The sequence below is a fragment of the Dreissena polymorpha genome, chromosome 11 (genome assembly GCF_020536995.1).
Source record: "Dreissena polymorpha isolate Duluth1 chromosome 11, UMN_Dpol_1.0, whole genome shotgun sequence".
Classification (NCBI taxonomy): Eukaryota; Metazoa; Mollusca; class Bivalvia; order Myida; family Dreissenidae; genus Dreissena; species Dreissena polymorpha.
In genome coordinates this window covers 39,363,723-39,384,165 of record NC_068365.1, presented here as the reverse complement: position 1 = coordinate 39,384,165, position 20,443 = coordinate 39,363,723, and the positions used below count along the sequence as shown (strand labels likewise).

Here is a 20,443-nt window from a genome sequence, read left to right as displayed (position 1 = left end):
TACCAAACGACTAAGCAAAGCATATTTATTAAATAGTTAAACATACTGTTAATGTATCTTTTTGTTTATACATTTATAAACTATTCTGGTTATGAATACATTTAGTAAATTATATAAAAAATGAGCATAAAAATTTAATGCAAAACATACAATATTATGTTAACAAAAACAAAGCTGTAAAAATCATACCTGTTTTACTTTGAGTTTGATATTGCGATTAGCACATTTAGCATTTTCAGTATCTACTGATCAATAAATATATGAAAGTGCAAAATGCCCATCATGATGATACCATGACGACCTCCTCTAAATGTTCAATCCATCAACTTCCATTTGATTTCATCCCTAAATAATCCTCTCACATATCACATGTATGTTATATTCCTTGCAATGTTCACAGCGTTTATTTTGAATCGATGACGTTCTCAAAATTCAGCAGGACTGCAGGTATTACATTGTAAATATTTATTTATTATTTCGAAGATAACAGTTATTGCAACGTGTTTAGTGAATATTACATCGATAGGCTGGCATGAAAAGTAGCTCCTTTTGAAGCACAAACTGCATCCAAGAATATATCATGGCTGACCCGGTTTGATGAGGCCTGTTTTTGATAATAATTATTAATATTTTTACTTCCGTGTTCATAATGTTTACGGGCGCCATTTATGAATTTGAACAAAATTTCAATTATAATTCTAACTGAGATTTTTTTTTATATTTTGTACATGGAATTTATATTGCTACATTTTTATATTTAACATATAATTTAGCAATATTTTACTTAGTAAGAACTGAGTTACTAAGTTACTGAGTTTTATTTAACTTTTTTTTTTGGTTCTTAACATTACATTATGAATTGCAATAACAGAATACATATAACATATAATTCAACACTTATCTGCTAATGGGCAACACAATAGTGTTTGCTAACACTTCGCCGACAATTGGAATGTGATAGCAATGCTGTAGATCGATCTATTCACACCTATTAAGTAGTTATGTAAAGGCGTAATCAACTATAAAATAATTTCGCCAAACCGGTTTAACAACTACTATTTCTAATCAATTCGCCGAACTGGGGTTTCGCCGAAACCTCCATAATTTGCTGGAAATAGTCCGTTTCCCACAATGCTTAGCGCGCATTTACAGCGTTGACACATTGGGTCTATACCGGGAAAAAGCACGCGCCAGTTTTGGCGCCTGACGTCATCCCGCCGAAATTTTCATTGGCCAATTCATATGTAAACGTCATTGTATTCGCAAAAAAAGCGGTAAACTTTATAAGCCAGACATTGATGGCAAAGCGCGAAAGTAAAATGTCTCGGATATTGGGAAAAAACGCGCGTGTTAGTCAGTTAAATAGTCAATTAGTTAGTTACTTATTTTGTTTAAAGTTCATAAATTTATATTGAAAAGTGTAAGGCAATAATAACTTAAACGGACTAATGTAAGATCTTCCACAAAGTGACCAACGGACTGTCAGATTAGAGGATCTACTAACGGTAAGAAAACATGCAGTTTATTGTCAATATTGACAAAAATCTGCGCAGATTTATTGGCTTTGCGTAATGCCCCTTTTCGCACTGCTTTCAGAAACTTGTGTTTACAATAACACTCGCATATGGAAATATCATGAATATTAGTGACATGAACGCCATCTTCAGTATTTAACATGTTTAATGAACTTTACTCAGGGCAAGAGATAAGGGTCGTTTTTACGATTTGAATTTTACAGAAAACTTTTGAAATGAAAAACACTCGTATAAACAACGATTATGTAAATACAAAACAAATTCTAATCAGTTAATAATCTATCCGCGCGTCCCGCGTCTATCACATATCGAAATATACGCATAGTTTAACAATATTTGTGTCCCAGTGGACGCATTGCTGAAAGGAATCCGTTAACGCATACGTTAATCACGATAGGTACGAACCCTCTTGGTTACGAGTCAAAAGTGTAGTGATGTACGCTAACCGAATAAGGCTTTACAACAAGTCTTTTGATTGGCTCTAGTTGAGCCCGAGCTGTATACGAACCAATTAGAATCAACCTTTTGAATAGAGTGTGTTATGATATTTTCTTGAGTCCCCGGATGATTGCCTGTTTAACTTTTTGTACTTTACAGTCATTAATAATACAGAAATAATGCCCCCGAAAAAGGCCTTGAAGCTAGATCCAAAACAAACAACTGTAAACTTTGATTACGGTAGGTCAACCGCTGGCAGTTCGAATGTTTATTGTTAACAATACGATGCTGTCCGGTAATCTTGCGCAGTTAAGGGTCAATTTGTTTAAAAACATGTTCTTTTATAAATTGACAACATAATATCTAAATTTATTATGGAAATAATAAATTCATGTGCTTATTAACACAAAAATACAGTCAATTGGTGTATAGCGGATTTTAGTGAGTAACGGATAGCTTAAACGTTTTTTGCAAAATACTCTTATTTATGTTAAGATTTATAGTTTTCTATTAATTGAATACAAATAGCCTATCATTGTTAAGTCGATAAATGTTTTTTGTTGATGTGTGTCAATGTTTACAACTGTTTCTTTTTTCGAAAGCAAAACAAGGTCACATTATGTATGCACCGTTTTTGTGACGCCAGAAAAAGTGCAGACGAATGGTTTCTTGAATTTTGCAGATTTTGTTTGGTTAACATAATGTTCATTGCTGTAATATTTTAGTATTATGTGTCCTTTACAAAAGTAAGGATGCTCAGAAACCAAATTGATGCCTACCAGATAAAATGAACATGAAAGCTGCAACTCGGAATTTAGTGAATAACGGACATGTGGTGACCCATATTCAGGAATGTGGGGATTGTCTCAAAATAAATATAAACCCAATTGAAGTTGTCCAATACACATGTAAGCGTGTGACTATGATATTAATAAGTAAAAACATCATTTTTAATGAAAAATAATCAAATTATAACGAAAAATCGATTTTTCTAAAAACATATTTTCCCCAATCAAATCTATATATAGATTCAACTCAAAATGAACCGAATATAGGGTGCATGGCTTTGAACAGCAATTACTTCATCAATTGTGCAGCGATTTCCATTAATTTGGTCTTATTAAACGCAGAAATGAATTTCCTTTCTGGAAATGTACATATATTGCAATTATTTTTAAAAAATGCTGTGTCAAATTTCAAGAAATAACAAGATACACATGTACTAACTCCGATAAAGACCTAAGCGATCCGGTAATGGCTGAATCAGTGTACCATGAAATTCGCGCTGTAAACAAATAATATTTTTTGGAAATTTAAAATCGCTGGCATGTTTCAATAGAAAAGACGTGTGTCTATCTAGGCAGGGCTTAACACTAACTTTTGTTTAAACTAGCCCATTCGGGCTAATGCAGAACCTACTAGCCCTTACCAATCTTTCATGTGCCCTGACCCAAGTATATCAAAACTTTTATATTTATCATTCAACTGGTATTTTCTTGTGCGTAGAGGTGCGCAATTATGATTCAATAATTCTTATTAGCTTGCCTTTCAATTGCTAATGAATTCAATATTCATCTACTTTAGACATCTATTTGTAATCTTCATGCCATTTCGGGAGAAATTTCCTTTTTTTTTCCTCATACTTTCTCTTACTTTCATCCTTCCCTTTTCTTATCTGAAGAAATAACGTGTTACAGTAGTCGTAACAATTGTACAGGGTTAAAGGGGCCTTTTCACAGATTTTGGCATTTTTTAACTTATTCATTAAATGCTTTATATCGATAAATGTCAACATTGGATCGTAAAAGCTCCAGTAAAAAATCAAGAATAAAATTAAAAAAAGGAAAAGAACATTGCCCGGACCAGGTTTCGAACCAGTGACCCCTGGAGTCCTGCCAGAGTCCTGAAGTAAAAACGCTTTAGCCTACTGAGCTATTCCGCCAAGTACACATATCAGACGTATTTTATACCTTATATAAGCAATCTTCGTAGTTTCACAAAATTTAACAACAAAAACAGAACTCTCCAAATTATTCAATCGTTTCGCGTTGCAACGCTTTTTAATTTTTAGGTTTTAAAATCGTCAAAAGATGCATATAATGGCTATATTAGACCATGGTAAATGTTCAGTATTACTGTTTCCTCACAAATATCATAACTATAACGAAAATTTGCAAATCTGAAACAACTTTTTTCAATTTTGTCAATTTACCAAAGCGTGAAAAGATCCCTTTAACTCTCTACTAAAAGCCGGGATCGACCATTAATATTAGTTTTGCTGATTAAATTGCGTAAAAAAAGATTGTCAAAACACTTCTAATCGATCAAACAAATTACAATTATTTTAAATTGATAAATAACTAATAATTTTATAGTAACTTTGTGTTAATGTCAAGTTGCCTTCATCCACCCCGGACGATCCTGGGCGATCCCAGCTTTTAGATTATAACATATTTTTATCGAGAAAACACGTCACTACGAGGAAACCAATCAAAAACCGTATCTAGCGAAATTCCGTTTAAAAATAGGTACTGACGTGTTTTACCAGGAAAACTGCTGGGGATTTTCTAAATTATCGGCCTCTTTTTGATTGCAATCAGGGGGTTCCAAATCTATTTTGAGATACGATCCGTTAGTTGTCTCCGACTTCACTCTGGGATTTAATTGTCATCTGATCGTACTGTATTACATGTAAGATTGTTGCATCTTAGAAAAGCTTATTTAAAATGCAGTTTATTGATATAGAACACATTATTCCTCACAAAATACACACGACCGGTCTGGCATGTTTCTGGGACATTGGCTAGCCCGGACCTAGGTACAGGCAGTGAATGTCGTTCGGACGTGCCTTAGTGTTAAACCCTGCTAGGTTTAATGGTTTAATTACTGAATGCATGGTGTTTACGTTGAAATGAGACTCGAAGTCCTTAGCTATCCGTTATACACCAATCGACTGTATCTGATTAATTCAGTGAAGAACTGTCAGATCTGATTTCAAAACAAACATGACTCAACTCATTTTCAAACTATCACAGTGTCCGGTAATCTTGCGAACTTTCTGTAATGACCTTGTTGCGGCAAAATTGTAGACATATGGTGTCCAATTATTGACACATAAACATTCCAGAAAAAAAAATCAGTTTGTAACACCATTGAAATTAAATGTGGATTTCTAGTGCAGTTTTTGTTCACTACAAATCAACAAATAATATAGTTACTAGTAATAGTGTACAATTAATAAAAAAGTAACGGGTATGCGTGAAATGAATGTTTATGCATAACGAGTTTGATTTTATCCTGATCATGCTTCCATAGTTTAAAGAAAATATCAAAACTAGGCCATTGCGCATGCAGAGATCATACCAAATTGGTTTGACAGAATGGCGGGAAATAACGGACTATGTCGGTTTCATGCCATATATTTTCATGGCCAAAAATACCATAACTGATCGGATATTGTGCAATGGAATGCTAAATTACACATTGGATTTATGAATTCTTAATTTAAAGTATGAAAACGCTAAAGACTGCAGGGAATTAGTGATTCATTTCGAAAGTTTCGTAAGTGGGCCAGTGTTTACGCTGACGCAACCGGTGTTTAAATGTAATGATCAAATTTTATTTTGCTTGGAATACGTACATTTTAAATCCATCTTGCATCACTAAAGAAAACCATTTGTCGTCTGCGAGATTCGCAAATGCAAAGTGCGCAAGATTACCGGACCCGCAAGATTACCGGACTTAACTGTAATAAAGAGTTTGTAAAAACAGTCGGTCCTTCACTCAGTCCTGACTACTCAGTCCTGACTTACACATTTTGTGAAGGACTGACAAAAGATGACAGATTTTCAGTCCGACTGACTGACAAGAAAATCTGATGCAAATGTATCTGTTGTTCATAAATATTCCTTTAAAAGTCATGTACATATGCATCAATATAGCTAAAGATTTAAAAAAAATTCGCTCGCCTCTTCGACTTTTTTTCAAAAAAATCCCTACACCAACAAATCAATTTGGAGTGGCCTAGGTGCAAAGTGAATAAACTCCCTTTTCTTCTTGAGTTTTCAAGTTCTCTTACCTTAAAGTACAAAACATATATTTTCTATAATTCCATATGGTACTATACCTTTGTTTGTGATGAGTGCCATTAAACAGTTCTACATGTAGATATAAACCTATATTTTTTTTCTCAATAGATCCAAAACAATGATGAATAACAACAGAACTGGAAATGCCCGCGGGCGCGGGAGACCAAGAAAACGACAGTTTCACCAGAAAAAGGTAAGAATACTTACCTTAATACTTACTTGACAACAGGGCTTTTTTTCTGATTTGTGTAGCGGCCCTGGCACCCTCACTCTGGAATAAATGAGTTCCTCATTTAAAAAAAGATGTAACCAATTTTTCCTTATTGAAATAAGCAAACACATGTTGTTTTCTGTATGTTATAAGTAGTGTAACTGACATTTCGTTAAATTTTCAGGAGAAGCTCAAATCTGTTTTATTAACAAAATAAATATTTATGAGTGTTTCAATTTTCTTATCAGTGTTATAGTAAAATTTGTAAAACAAAACACAACTACAAATTGAGATAACAAAAACAATACGAAGTTAAGAAAGAAGCAGTTACCATAATTGTATCAATGAAATATTTTGAATGCAAAAAGTAGCATAAGTGCTCTTAATGTATTTCGGAAAATATGCTCTCCTGAAAAATTTACAAAATGTTAGTTACACACAAGTTATTACATTCAGTACACGATATGATTGTCTTCACTTAATATGTAGACTTTTATTCTGAATACTTTAAATATGTGTTGATTGAATTTTTTTTTATGATAATAGAAAATTCAACTATTTTCATTTATTATGCCCCCCTTCGAAGAACAGGGGGTATATTGTTTTGCACATGTCGGTGGGTCCGTCCGTCGGTTCGTCCACCAGATAGTTTCCGGATGATAAATTAAGAACGCTTAGGCCTAGGATCATGAAACTTCAAAGGTAGATTAATCATGACGGGCAGATGACCCCTATTGATTTTCAGATCACTAGGTCAAAGGTCAAGGTCACAGTGACTCTAAAATGGTTTCCGGACGATAACTCAAGAATGCTTAGGCCTAGGATCATGAAACTTCATAGGTACATTGATCATTACCGGCAGATGACCCCTATTGATTTTCAGGTCACTTGGTCAAAGGTCAAGGCCACAGTGAGTGAGTGACTCTAAATAGTAAAACGTTTTCTGGTTGATAACTCAACAATGCTTACGCCTACGATCATGAAACTTCATTGGTACATTGATCATGACTGGCAGATGACCCCTATTGATTTCCAGGTCACTAGGTCAAGGTCACAGTGACTGGACACAGTAAAATGGTTTTCGGACGATAACTCAACAATGCTTATGCCCAGGATCATGAAACTTCATAGGAACATTGATCATGACTGGCAGATGACCCCTGTTAATTTTCAGGTTACTAGTTGTATACCTGCTTTATGTTCCCAAAAAATGCAAGTTTTATCAATCGGTAAAATTTATCTGCACAGAAATAATTACCATATTATGCTACTCACAAGTTTTCCAATTCCATATAACCATACTAGCCGGACTACTTTTAATGAAGTCACTTTGAAAAAAGAAAATTATAAGAGCATTCTTCGTTAATTATGAATGCTTAAACTCATTTTTTATTCCCCCGAAGGAGTGCATAATTATAGTGCACTGTCTGTCGGTCTGCCCTTCCGTCACACTTTTGCGTTTAGATTTTGAAAAATTCTGATAACTTTTATGTCACTTCAGATTTAACATTCACAGTTGGTATGCATGTGTATATGGACAAGGCCTTTCCATACACACACACATTTTGACCTTGACCTTGAACTTAGGGTCTGTGTTTAGCTTTCAAAATCTGGGATAAGGTTTCGAAAAAAAAGTGTTAAATGTTATAAGTCATGTAACCGACATTTTTATACATTTTCACTTTTAAGCTCACCTGATTGCTCAGGTGAGCTTTTGTGATCGGTCTTGATCCGTCGTCCGTCCGTCGTCCATCCACTTTTGATTTTAAACACTAGAGGCCACATTTTTTTGTCCGATCTTCATGAAACTTGGTCACAACATTTGTCCCAATGATGTCTTGATTGAGATAGAAACTGGGTCATGCTGGGTCAAAAACTAGGTCCAGTGATTTTTTTTGCTTTTTTTGTTACAGCCTGTGGCATTTGGATTGGGAAAATTAGCGCAATAAACCATCAAATTGGGGATAATAGCGCGATAAACCATGAAATTGGGAAACATTATAAATATGATTATAAGAACAGAATAAAACTTGCTAAGTTCATGTTTGACAGCATTTTTATATTATAAAGTGTTGCTTTCATGTCTTCTTACGTTTAGTTAATATCCTTCCACATGCATATTAAACTTGCAATAATCTATAGATTCTTCAATATACATGTACCATTATGATTTAATCATAATCTCTTTAAGGGGTGTTGCGGCAGTTTATTTAACCGAGGATATATTTATAGCAACACCGATGCTATTCTCACAACCCAATAGTTTTGTTATCAGAATCATCACAAATTAATGACTGAGTAGGTTCATAATAGGTACTCAGTGGTGCAGTTAACTTTTTTTTCTTTCTTTTATTTCATTCTTGTTTTTTTTTCCTGGAGCTCTTAAGTCCTGTTGTTTACATTAATCAATTAAAAAAAATTTAATCACAAACTTCAAAACATGCCGAAATTTGACAACAAGTCCCTGTTATTGATGATTAAGGTTGAGTTTGATACTGTATGGCAGGGCTCGAATTTAACTTTGTTTCCTACTTGCAAAACATTGCGAGCAGCTTTAATACCAACTCGCAAAAACATTCTCGCAAATTTTGCTGAAAACATAATTTAATTTCAATTTTTTATTCAACAGTTAACTTTGCGTTATCTTTCAGGGGGTTTTTTTACTAAGAAAGTGACGCCGATATTTGGCGTCTTCCCCTACCAGAATTTTTCCCCTCAAAATACAATTTCCCCACCAAAAATATCATTTTTCACCAAAATATAATATTTTCTCTTAAAGAAATGTTTATTTTTCCTTTGGGCATTCGACAATTATCCAAATTGCACCAAGTACAACGACCTCGCTCTCTCTCTCCAGACGAACACAAAAAATCTGGGAATCCCAGTTATTCTAAATATAGCTCTTAAATTACGTCATGTAAACTGGGCAACTAATCGTAATAATAATGTGACTATTTTACTGGATACCGGTCTTGCGCGAGCAGGTTTTTTTTTTAGAAAAATGGGAAGACGCTGGACGCTGGGTAAAAGGGGAAAATCGAGCGCGAAAGAGACATATTTGGGGAAAAAATAAAAACTGTTCATTTCAATGTCTACAACTCGCTTACAGACTTCAGTTTTTTTTTTTAGAAAAAGAGGCATGTCTCTGACCTTTTTGTTCTTAAACACATGAACAAGTATGATATTAAAGTCAAAGTCCTAAATAAAGTTGCAGAGTAGATCTAATAATGGGAAATGTTTTCAACTGGGGCCGGGGAACGATGTCAATATTGTGATTTCAATTTCATGATGAATGGGTTGACGATCTAGATCTGCTACAGTATTGGAAAGGAAAGGTGCGGCAGCTGCCGATTGTCTACTTTCACTTTCACAATAATCCGACAGTATTAATCGATGTTGATTACAGTACCTCCGAATCCTGCTGGGTTTCAACGGTTTTTGATGATTCATTCTTAAAAAATAATTTAACGCAATTAATATTTTCCTAGTCCGAACGTTTTATTTTATTCGTGTATGAACGCCAATTGTGAGAATTTTTTCTGTTTTAACGTTTATATCTTGGCTTTCACATAACCCGGATGAAAATTTGACTGGTTTCCGGTAATTAATTGACGAAACACCCTTCTCGCGCAAGACCGGAATCCAGTAAAATAGTCACATGATTAATACGATTAGTTGCCCAGTTTCCATGACGTAATTTAAGAGCTAAATATACAATCACTGGGATTCCCAGATTTGAGTGTTCGTCGGGAGAGAGAGAGAGAGCGAGATCGTTGTACATGGTACAAATTGGATAAGTGTCGACTTCCCAAAAGAAAAAAACATTTCTTTGAGGGTAAAATATTATATTTTGTTGAAAAATTTTATTTTTGGAGGGGAAATGGTAGTTTTAGGGGAAAAATTCTGATAGGGGAAGACGCCGAATATCGGCGTCACTTTCTTAGTAAAAAAAAACCCTGGCGAGAAGCGTGTTTCGTCAATTAATTACCGGAAACCAGTCGAATTTTCATCCGGGCTATATGCAAGCCAAGATATAAAACGTGAAAACAGAAAAAAATGTCTCACAATTGGCATTCTTACACAAACAAAATAAAACATTCGGACTCGGAAGATACTGAACGCATCGAGGCATTTTTTAAAAGAAAGAATTTATTAAGGGCTTTGACATTAATACGTGTTAAATGTGTTTAAGAACAAAAAAGGACAGAGACAAGCCTCTTTTGATGAGTTATAGACATTGAAATGAACAGTTTTTATTTTTTCCCCTAATATGTCTCTTTCGCACTCTTTTTTCCCCTTTCACCCAGCGTCCAGCGTCTTCCCCTTTCTCTAAAAAAAACCCCAGTCTTTCGTATTGTTATTTCAATCTGTGGGCAAAAAGAAACTTGTTATTTTTCGCTTCCACGCCATGTCTGTTCAAGTTCAATTCATGAACACGTGTGAATTAGTCGACTGTTTAACGTTCTTTGTACCAATACCATCCCGGTATCTGTACTATAAGTATACTATTCTATATATAAGGAGTCTATGTATCGGTACTTGTGTTTCGCCTAATTGCTGTATTGTATGAAATTTGACATAGATGGTAGGGATAGTTGAACAAAAAAATCTCTGTTAAAAGTGCGGTAACCCCCCTTTTTTATTTTTGTTTTATGATAACAATACGTAGATTAACATATTTGAGCAATTTCACAAAAAGTTATTAGATAGAACTTTTTTAAATTCCATTTTTGTGGTTAAAATAGTAAAAAATTGACGTTTTTTGGGGTAACATAAAAATTATAAAATTAAATTTCTTAAAATTTAACTTGTGTTCTCCATCTTTTTGGTAGTTTGTGGTTTAATAAAATGGTATATGATATATCTTAGCTTATATAATGTCTACATGTTGCAAATTTCATAGGTTATTAATCATTTTTATGCAATTAGAGATTTTTCAGTTTTAATGAAAAAGTACATGTTATATAATGGTGAATAAAATCAAAACAAGGCCGGTCACCCTATGTTTTTATTTCATTTTTCATATAATATTAGTATGTATTACTCAAATATAAATTTTCAGCAAAAGTTATTAGATGGAAAAAAATCAGCAAAACTGCAGCAACACCCCTTAAGAGTATGAATTTAATTCAGAATGTTTTTTAAAGTAAAATATGATATGGTGATTATTAACAAATATTAACAAACACGCTTTTGTGTTCTTGCTGTGTTAATGTTGTATTAAATCGAGCTAAAATAAAACATTTCATTTGTTTACCTTTTAATATCTTGCACAATTGACATCCTCACTTCAATGCTATTTCACCAAACTATACAGCGTAACAAACATAATAAAGCAGAATATGCATATGAATCTGAATATACACAGATCCACTAACACATAAATCAAATCATGTTTGTCTCTTTCCATTTTCGAACGGTTCTCGTCTTAAATGCTTTAACTTTGTGAACTCCAATTTCCCAACACAGATTTCGGTGAAGCACATTCACTGTGAACATTTCTAATAAATATTTGTTGTTGTTCATCTAAAACATAGTATTTTGCGTTAATTGACACACACATTAAATTATCTGCTAATAACCATGTGATATCCGCTGTTAATTTTAGTGTTATTTATGATTTTTGCTGCTCGTCGCAAACTTCTCATCTGCTTGCCGCCATTTTGGACGTGTGTAAAAACAGGCGTTAACAATCGGGATACATTGACTATCGTCGGTATCCTTCGCAATATAGAGAGAGATGTGTGGATAGCAACGTAAAATCGTATTCGGCTACATTCGCGAACATTCGTAAGCCAGTTGTCATTCGGCGAAGACTCGACAAGCTCGATCGGCACTCGTTCTACGAAATTAACGCTAGGCCTAAATGACATTGTAATGTTATTGGCTTAATTGGGAAAATTTGGTCATTTTTGGGGAAATTTTGGTCAGATTTTTTGGAAAAAACGCCATTTTTTGCAATTCAGTCCAGAGAATCATGCCACGAAAAGCGCTCATTCAGGCTGGTTAGGGCCAACCATATGTACAGTTAGAGATAATGGCAAGATGCCCTTTACTGTGTGCTGCGGTCAGCATCCCAGTATGATAAGGGTAATTTAGGGGCCATAAAAGTTGATAAAAAGTTGGCTGGTATGCCCAAACTTCACAGAATCTGGGGTACCGTCTGCGTTTCTAGTATTTCACAGCTGCACAGTGTTTTATTTAGTACAAACATAAGAAATTATTATCAGTGCAGATCCAATATCATTTTACTCTGTTGATTTTGAATATTCAAAGAATGTTTTTGATTGCCTCAACACAAATGTGTATTGGATGAAACATTAGCAAACACAGTTTAAACTAATCAAGTACATCCTGTAGGAGCTGTCTGATAAAAGTATACTTATTTTGTAAAAGTTGTTCAAGACGTCATAAGGACTAAATTTGCTAAGTAATATAACTCTTTAAGAGTGTAATTTGTGAGTTGTTTACTTGGCCTGGAAATTATTTCTTAAATAGAATATGCGTAGGATTTATTTTTTTATCAATACATGATAATACCTTTGCATGTGTGTATCACAAAAGATTAACGTAAAGTTGTAGAACCTGAAAAACAATTAAACAGCCGTTCAATGAGCTTTCCGTTGTTCACAAAGTGTTGTATCTTTTGGAGAGTCTAGAACAGATTTAAGCTTAAGCTTAAGTTATAAAAGATTGAGGACAACTTTTACTCTGCTTGCTTGTACATGTTATTGTACTCGTAGTGTTTAGAAATTGTTCAACATGTCACTTAACTTTAAATTTTAAAATTTAATAGATATTAGATTTTATTTTTAAAATCTCGTGCAAACAAAATCAAAGTATCTGCCCTGTGTCGATAATCATCATTTTTGTTCCTTGGCAAAAATTTAGTAAACTCTCATAGATAAGTGTTATTTCAGTGTTATGTTCGAATAAAATATCTTAAAATGTGACATTTTAGTATGGTTAGCGAAACAATGCACACTGTGAGCTTATCACTGCATTGATCTGTGAATAAACTTGTGTGAATTTTTTTTCTTGGATATTTTTTTTTGTTCTGCTTTTATTGGAAACAATACATTTTGAAATTAATAATGTAGCAAAATGTCTCAAATGTCATTACTCTAGTACATATTGTTCTTACATGTACCAATTTTTATGAATTCTAAATTTTGAAATATTCTATGTATTTTAAATATCTTGAAATAATATATTTTACTTATTTTAATCAACTTTTAAATCAGTCTTAACATATATCATGAAAACATACAAAACTGTTTAAAGTTTTATTACAAAAAGAATTATTTCAATACATTGTTAAACAGTTCTTGGAAGCAACTTGAAACCACACCGACACTGTCCAGTTTTATGGCAGTTTTATGGCCCCTAATTACCCTACCATGCTTAGAGACTGACCACAGCAAACATGTGGCGCATTAATAGTAACTGTACATTTGCTTCAGCCAGGCCAGCCTGAATGAGCCCTTTTCGTGGCATCATTCTCTGGACTGAATTGGGAAGCAGCCGAATATCGGCGGTAACTTTGGGCAAAAAAAATCACTGGCCACAAGGTCAAAAAAAGGAAAAACCTTGTAAACACTGTACAAGTCACATTTCATGCCCAATCTTTATGTAACTTTGTCAAAATGTTTGTTTAAATGATATGTTGGTTGAGTCAAAAGTGGTTCTGGTCCTTTGAAAAACATGGCCGCCAGTGGGCGAAGCAGTTTCCCTTATTTGGCTATAGAGAAACCTTGTAAACACTCTAGAAGTCACAATTTTTGCCCAATCATCATGAAAGTTGCTCAAAACATTGGTGTTATTGATATCTCGGAGTTCGAAAATGGTCCAGATCAGTGAAAAAACATGGCCGCCAGTGGGCGGGGAATTTTTATCTTTATGTTTATTGTGAAAACATGTGAACACTCTAGAAGTCACATTTTTGGCCAAATTTTCATGAACTTTGGTCAGAACATTTGTTTCCTTGATACGAGAGTTGAGTGAAAAAAATATTCCGGTCAGTTGAATAACATGGCTGCCGGGGGGGGGGGCAGTTTTCTTATATTTATACAGTAAAAAAACCTTGTGAACACTCTAGAAGTCACATTTTTTGCCCAATCATCATGAAACTTGGTGAAAAGATTGGTTTTATATATATCTCATATGAATTCGCAAATGGTCCCGATCAGTAAAAAAAAAACCTGGCCTCCAGGGGGGGTGGGGCAGTTTTCCTTATGTGACTACAGAGAAACCTTGTGATCGAACACTATAAAAGTCACATATTTCGCCTTATCATCGTTAAATTTAGTCAATACATTGGTTTTATTGATTTGTTGGACAAGTTGGAAAATGTCTCAGATCGGTAAAACACTTTTTAGCTCACCTGATATGGATTGGTCTTTGTCCGCCGTCCGTCCGTCCACATTTGGTTTGTAAACACTCTAGCAGTCACACTTCTCGAGCATTCTTTATGAAAGTTGCTGAAAGATCTCAGTCAAGTTTTATAATGAGCAAAATCACATAATTAATGTTATAATTCAGCGTTTTTTTTCCACCTGTTTGGGAACAGGTCCTGTCCCCTAGAAATTGGGAATTTTTGAGTCGCGAAATCCTTCAAATTGGGAATTTTCGCGTCGTGAAATCTATCAAATTGGGAAATATCAAAAATCATACAAATACATCGACTGAAATCTATTTTATGTAGTAAACAATGCTTTTATACACTATCAATTCTGGGATAGGGTAGATCATAAGTCTGTATAACAAATACCAGTTTATTTAAAAAAAAATTAAGAACTGGTTTTCCAAATAGAATAAATGGGTATTGCCACAATATAAGTGAAAATTGTTTAAAATGGCATAAAGCCCATTTGAAAAATTACTTTGTGTGGCAATATGAGATAACTTGTCTAAATTAAAAGGACCAGCAGATGACCATTGTTATAATGGAAAACAGAAATTGAGGTGCCTAAATTTATGCTTGGCTGATTATCCCCACGCTTTTTGAAAAAAAGGTGGGGATATTGTGGTTATCTCCGCCGTCCGTCCGTCCGTCCGTCTGTCTGTCCGTCCGTCCAGGCCACTATCTCCTTCTACACTAAAAGCACTAGAACCTTGAAACTTACACACATGGTAGCTATGAGCATATGTGCGACCCTGCACTATTTGGAATTTTGATCTGACCCCTGGGTCAAAAGTTATAGCGGTTGGGGTGGGGCCGCGTCAGAAATTATCACTCATTTTTTTAGGTTATTTTACATTTACTTCTTTATTTCTTCACCGATTCACTTCAAATTGATACTGGACCTCTCTTATGACAATATGGTCAATCTCAACCATGCATGGCCCCATTCCCAACCCTGGGGCGTCCCGCCCACATAGGCCACACCCACCAAAAATTTCCATTTACTATAATTTTTTCATTTCTACACGGATTCACTTCAAATTGATACTGAACTTTTGTTATGACATTAGGGTCAATCTCAACTATGCATGGCCCCAATCCCAACCCTGGGGCGCCCGCCCACATAGGCCACACCCACCAAAAAATTCCATTTACAATAATTTTTCATTTCTACACGGATTCACTTCAAATTGATACTGAACTTCTCTTATGACATTAGGGTCAATCTCAACTATGCATGGCCCCATAACCAACCCTGGGGCCCCGCCCACATAGACCACACCCACCCAAAATTGCCTTTACTATAATTTCTTCATTTCTACACCGATTCACTTCAAATTGATATTGAACTTCTCTTATGACAATACAGTCAATCTCAACTATGCATGGCCCCATTACCAACCCTGGGGCGCCCCGCCCACATAGACCACACCCACCCAAAATTGCCTTTTACTATAATTTCTTCATTTCTACACCGATTCACTTCAAATTGATACTGAACCTCTCTTATGACAATACGGTCAATCTCAACTATGCATGGCCCCATTACCAACCCTGGGGCCCCGCCCACATAGACCACACCCACCCAAAATTGCCTTTTACTATAATTTCTTCTTTTCTACACCGATTCACTTCAAATTGATACTGAACTTCTCTTATGACAATACGGTCAATCTCAACTATGCATGGCACAATTACCAACCCTGGGGCGCCCTGCCCACATATGTCACACCCACCCAAAATTGCCTTTTACTATAACTTCTTCATTTCTACACCAATTCACTTCTAATTGATGATGAACTTCTCTTATGACAATACGGTCAATCTCAGCTATAAATGGCCCCATTACCAACCCTGGGGCACACCTAGGTCAAACATTCGGCGTGGGGATACGCGTCGGCCTCTGCCGCGCCATTTCTAGTTTTGTTTTGTTTTTTCTTCAAGTAGTATTTTGAATTGTGACTCATTTCTGGCTATTTATATAAAAACCACGATGCGAGTGTGCAAAATCGTCGGAAGTAGTTGACTTTTTAACCTCGCCGCGAGTATTTGAACAGTAAAACGAGATTTCGGATTTACATATTTGGGTTTGTTTACTACGTAAACACGTCGCTACGAATTAAACCAAAACCCGGAAAAATATTTTGTCAATGTCGGCATTTCGAAATATCTATCATTCTTGTCGGATAAGGGTTTTATTTTGTATATTGAATCTGTATTTAACGACAACGTTCAATAAACAACTGTCACGAACATGTGAAACATTGTTATCGAAGCGTACAAAACAAGGTCAATTTTACTACTATTGCCTTATTTGGTTGACTGTTTCCCCGCCAGCATTCAATAATGCCGCATTATGTATGCCGGCCGGGGAACAGTCAACTTGGTAACTAGGTGGCTCCACCTATCGGAAGTTGCGTCGGCCTCATTCAAAAATGAAAGAGACTTAGTATTAAATGCTGCTAAAATCTGACCTCACGGAGTGCAATTGGAATTATGCATGTGTAACTGTATTTTAACTGTAAAATTATGTATGTGTTCATGAAAATATGTTTGAAATTAACAAAACCAGTTCCATGTATGGCACAATTATTCTTCAACTTCAGTCACACATGTTTGACCTGAAAAAAGTTTTTGATAGCATTTGAAATGTATAGCATTTAATCATTTGTATTATTGAAATGCGTGTAAAAAAAATACTATTAATAAATTATATATCAATAATGCCTAGATCCCAGCATTTTCTTTTGTCCTGAGCTCATCTCTCGTTTGGAGCAGCAAGATAAGAAAATGAAGTCAATAATTTCTGTCATACTTAATATTGCAGGAAGGAAGACCAGATGATGTGATTAAAAAGGATAAGTATATGGTTGCTCAGTCTACCACACAGGAAAGTATAGAAATATCCAATGCTAATACAAATGTTAATGAAACAACAACAAAAATTTTAACTTTAGAAAATTTGCTTTCTCTTGGCCCAATAAATGTTTTGTCTGTCACAACTGAGTTAGGTCTACAGGATTCTGTTGTTGGACCCTGGGAGTATAAAATTGCAAGAAACTGCATCGTAAAGTATACCATTCAAAGCTCAAACATCAGTCAAATAAATCGACTTGATAACTTGTTAACAAGAGGAATACCAACTACTGAAAGATCATCCCTCGCTTTCCGTTGGTATTCATGGATTCGTTTAAAGGCCATTGCAAATCAAAAAAATTTACCAATAAACTCAGTGCTGACGAATGAGGGTCAATTTCTTTCACTTCTACACGAAGTAAATCTTTATTACACTAAATCTTCAAAAGTTTGTAGAGATGAAGGCTTAGAGCCAAATCGTGGACCACAATCCCATGAAGATGCTTGCAATTTAGAGCGCCTTCATTATTATGGAAAGGGCACAATAAAATACTACAGAAAAACAACTTTCTTGCAGCTAGTTGCAAAAAAATATGGAGAAAATGTCAAGGCTGAATATTTGGTAGAACCAACTACACGACTCATAAGTTGCACAGACTATGAGGAAATATTAAAGGACGTTCATTCAGAAATTATCCACAATTATTCAAGACACGAGAAGTTGTTAAAGAACTTTGCTGGGCCTCAATGTAATGAGGATCGTCTTAATAATGAAAGGATCAACTTTGATGTCAAATTTACATCTGCCTCTTCTAAGGCAAAACAGGAACTTAAGACAGACTCGGACTTGCCTTTACAAAAAGTATTAGAACCAACAGAAGCAGACACAAGCGAATTTTACCTTAGAAAATGCCATCTTTGCAGCAAAGTCCGATGGTTAGGAAAGAGAGCAGCTGAAAAGTTTGTCTTGGGCTCATATGTATATGGTAACCTTCATAAACAAGTACAATTCTCCTGCAATCTGCTTCATGGCACTTCATGTGATGAGGAAAATGACATTATTCCTCTTCCATGTTCTGAACAAAGTCCACAACTATGGGTAGCATACAACAGTCTGCACGAGTCAAAACTTACGCCAGTTGCTTTTGTGTTGAAAACAATAAGCGAAGTTAGTGCAGGTGTTGAACATGTTCAGATAATGGCAAAATATGCATGCACGAGTCAAGAATTTGACATAATCAAAGGCAGGGCAGTATACACTCAGTCTCTGCCTTCGGCATGTGTGAAGTTTGTTCAATCTTTGACTACTGGTCGATTTAAGTCTTGTAAAGAAATACCTACTTTCAAAAAAGGAAAGCTTAATATAATGAAACCACGCGAAGCTCTTGTTTGTCAATCATGGTTAGATCATAGCGAGCTGTCATCTGAAGACCCATCTGCTCAGCACACTGTCCTAAATCTAAGTGGAATTCGTGATCTCCATGCAACATATGGTGCCATGAAGATGATCCATTGCTCTCAATGTGGAATGTGTTCACCTGGCTTTGAAGCAGATGCAGCTAATTGTATAAACGTTCCTGAAGCTGGCCAACAGATTCCACTGTCAAACTCTTTTCTTCTGCAAGCTTTAAAGCAGTCTCAGGTCTTAGCAGGGTCTAGTGTCACTCTCGACTCAGCATTTTCAAGTGCTAGAGTTTATAATGATGAAACAGTAACAGGGATATGTACAAATTGTTCAAAATTTTGCAAAATAGATGATGGAATTGTATCATTGCTGCACAAAAAGTCTGCTGCTGAAGAGAGTTCTCAGGGAACCACTGTTGATAGTCAGCAATCTCTTGATGACAAAATTTCAAATATAAACCCTTATGGTCCTGAAAATCTGATGGCTCTTGATGTTTTTCAAGATGAGGCCTCATATCAGCATGCAATTTTCATGGACACTTTATCTCAGGCTGAAAAACTTGTTCTATCACCGATCCATGCTGTAATAGTTATATTGCGTTCTCGCACAAATAATATTCCATTCTCCAGATATGGATCAATATCTTTTGCGATAAAAGAACCAGTCAAAACTAAAGCTCTTCCTTGGCACACTTTTCAAAAGTTGCCATTTGTTATCATGGTCTCTAAGCAAGAAGATGGGAGCATTAATGAAGCTAAAATTAATATGGCAAAGATTGTTCATGCAAAAGAGCTTATGGAGCGTGAAGTGACTTGTCCTGTATATGGTACCAAAAGACCATTTTACAGGTACTGTGATAAGGTTCATACACCTTTTACAGTAGCTGCCATGGAGAATCTAGCAAGTCAGCTATCAAATACAAGCACAGCTGTTTACCCAAATGGTTTGAGAAAAATCAATGTTGAGCTAATCCATGAGCGTGCTTCTAAAAGATTAACTCTTCAGCTGTTCTCTGAATGGATAAACTCTGGTTTTATTATCGGAAGTGGCATAAAAGATGCGATTCTAATTGAAAATCAAAAAGCCACATCCAGCTGCCTTAACATGGAACAAATTGCAAATCTAATATGGAACGATCTAGCAAAGTTCATACTAGAGAATCAAACTAATGACAAACTTAACCATGATAAAAATCCAAATGAAACCATAAAAATAACACTCACTGATGTTGTCTTGTACGGTGTTCAGAGGAAATGGCTCAATCCTAGCACAGATGTTTCAAATGCATCACAAAAATACATTGAACAGGTATTATTACCTGAAGATGAATTGAAAAACCTAACCTACCTATGTTGTGAAGAAGTAGAACTTCTCCTAAGGGAGAGCAGCAATGATGAAGGAGATTCAGGTAGTGTTGCACAGGGTGGAGTTTCTAACTTGTCTGAAAACCCAGAGCAAATTCTCAAGAATGGAATGCAAAACACAGTGTTACAAAGGATCTCAGCA

At 35.2% G+C, this 20,443-nt stretch overlaps 1 long non-coding RNA gene across 1 annotated transcript; it reads left to right on the top strand.

Annotated features, from left to right (window-relative positions):
• The first annotated feature begins 1,883 nt into the window (after positions 1-1,883).
• Positions 1,884-18,135, top strand: LOC127851581 (uncharacterized). The gene is made up of 3 exons (XR_008035829.1): positions 1,884-2,213; positions 6,170-6,254; positions 17,504-18,135. It is a non-coding gene; the product is annotated as an uncharacterized LOC127851581 (long non-coding RNA).
• The last annotated feature ends 2,308 nt before the right edge of the window (positions 18,136-20,443 follow it).